Below are 2,599 nucleotides of genomic sequence, written 5' to 3' on the forward strand. Positions count from 1 at the left end.
TTTTCAGGTACCCGGTAGTTCGGATACTAATCGGGTTCTAAAATTTGTAACCCAAACCGATCCGAACCCGATAGTACCCAAACCTAACCGAACCCATATATCTAAAAATACCTAATAGGTTCTATTTTTCTAAATCCGTTACCCGAACCAGAATGAATAATACCCGAACCCGAACAGATTACCCGAATGCCCCGCCCTAGGAGATCCAGTCGAGAGAGAGAAAGAGATCAGTATCGCTTCCCCGAATCGTTCTCCTCCGGCGTGAATTTCGCAAAGGTAATATTATTTACTTATTCTGCTATCCACGTTTTATTTTTCTTCGTATTCGTAATATTTTTTTCTCAAATTCTTTCCTCTATCGATTAATTGTGATTTCTTATGGAATGAAATTCTCATTTAATAAAAAAAAAAAAAAACAATTTCATTTAATATCCCAGAAACGTTTCTTTGATCTGTTTCATGTCCGGTTTCTATATTTGCATTTCTTCTATTTAATTAATGAGAAATTCACTTTTACCCACTTCCATTTAGTGTTGTACAGATAGATCTAACAGTTTTGGAACTCGGAACCGTTTATGATCGATCGATTGCTTTTAAGAAAAAAGGATTTCCTTTTTATTTTTTATTTATTGTTATTGTTATTTTAAACCAATTGAATAATCCTATAAAATTTAACTAAATGTCTGTGGTTTTGAACTTCTGCTTATGATGACATGAATGAAGGTTGTGATTTTTGGCAAGAATGGCGGAGCAGGAACTGAACCAATTGAGAGGGGTAGCAACGGCAGCAGTAGATGCCTTCACTGACGTAACGCACGAGCAGATTTTTGAGTACATTGAAGGAGTAATATTCTGTATTCGGATTCATTCATTCTTGTGATTCAAAACTTTTTAATTTGACTTGGAATAAGATTTTTTTTTTGCTAATAATAATAATCTTGGTTTGGTTTGGTTTGGTTTGAGTTGGTTTGGTAGGAGAATAATATCCAGAATGTTGAGTTTGCCATCAACAGACTGACAACCATCCTAAATATCACCAATCCTAATCATTATAACGGACAGATTCCTCCAGAGAATATGAACCTAGGGGAATTGAACGAAGTGAGAGTTGTAGCAACAGATGCACTCAATTTTTTCAGAAGTAGGATTCCATTAATTTTAAACTCCATCAATGCGGTGAGGCATCTTTTTTTTTTTTTGCTTTTAATTTCAATTTTTTTTTTTTTTTTTTAACACTCTTGACTCTAATAATTTTGACTTTAATTTCATTTTATTTTATTGTGTGTGTTTGTACTTGAATAATATGCATGACGTTCAGGATGCCATCAACCGACTCAATCAAATCAACTTTGCTATTACCAATCCGGCTCCAGTAATGCGCACGCACGCACTTCCAGTAACAGGGTCTTTTTTAAGTAAAAAAAAAAACAGCTAGGTCATGTTTTCTTTTGCTGTTTCGATCACTCTCGCTCTTTAATCTGAAGACTGTATTGGTATAATTACCTCATTGATCCCAAATCTGGGGACGGCTACAGAAATCAAATGGAGAAGCAGCCGCAGTCACCATCATTCCTTCACAAGGGCATTTCGATACGATATCTCATCTAGTCTTTGGCTGCAACTCAACGACTGACTGACTCCCAAGATGAAAGCACAACCTGCAATGAATCTGAGAGTTAGCTAGCTCAATGGGCGCCATAGCTAGAGTAGAAAGACAGATACTGAATATATTACGAGGATGTCTTTCTCAAGAAGAACAATTGCTTCTTGAACATGAAACTCATATTCAATGTAAGAAACATACAACCCGATCATTCAAACTAAAAATACATGAGTATGTATGACTGATTACTAAGCAGAACAACACACGGATGATATGTAAATAATCAAAAAGGAAACAGAGCAAAAAAAGCATGCTTCGATCTATCTATACTCAGCAGACCTCAATTATAAGCGTTTAAATTTATTCAACAAAATCCTCCTAACATTTTGTTAACTCTTTTCCCTCAGATGTACAATCCCATTCATCGATCAAACTAAGATAGGAACCCAAAATCATCAACATAAAATAAGAAGGAGATACGAACCTCTGTAACAGAGTTAGTTAACTTCGAACCAATCAAGGTTCGGATACAAATTCTTTAGCATTGTCGTCAACGCATATCTTCGCTCCATTGTAATCATTCATTCTCCATTGCTATTTTAACTTCTTCCTCGTAAGATTCCAATTGTGGTTAAATTTGCTCTCTACTAGAGAGCAAATCAGAGAAACAAAACAAGATTCTCTGTAAACATTCCCAAACAAAAATTCAGAGGTTCAATGATTTAAGAATTAAGAAAGGAAGATGAATTACCTTGTATGAGCTCTTACTACGGTCTCCACTTTGTAATCGATTGAACCAAACTCTCCAATTTGCCACTTGAATCTCCCCATTCCAATTTGATGAACATTAAATCGTCGGTGGAGATGATGATAACAACGTACAAAGACGAATTTCCTACTCAACTCCTTTCTCAATTCAACGGATCGTTCTTTGTCGGAGAGTTTTCACCATGAGCAGAGACTTTTGAGAGTGACAGCGAAATAGACAAGACGAAG

At 35.7% G+C, this 2,599-nt stretch overlaps 2 long non-coding RNA genes across 2 annotated transcripts; one reads left to right on the top strand and one right to left on the bottom strand.

The window, feature by feature from the left end:
* LOC104723357 lies at window positions 197-1,428 on the top strand. The gene is made up of 3 exons (XR_757328.2): window positions 197-276; window positions 724-1,176; window positions 1,319-1,428. It is a non-coding gene; the product is annotated as an uncharacterized LOC104723357 (long non-coding RNA).
* LOC104723356 lies at window positions 1,321-2,587 on the bottom strand. Its single transcript, XR_757327.1, has 3 exons — window positions 2,355-2,587; window positions 2,088-2,247; window positions 1,321-1,658 (listed from the first exon to the last, which is right to left on the bottom strand). It is a non-coding gene; the product is annotated as an uncharacterized LOC104723356 (long non-coding RNA).

The sequence above is a fragment of the Camelina sativa genome, chromosome 11 (genome assembly GCF_000633955.1).
Source record: "Camelina sativa cultivar DH55 chromosome 11, Cs, whole genome shotgun sequence".
NCBI lineage: Eukaryota > Viridiplantae > Streptophyta > Magnoliopsida > Brassicales > Brassicaceae > Camelina > Camelina sativa.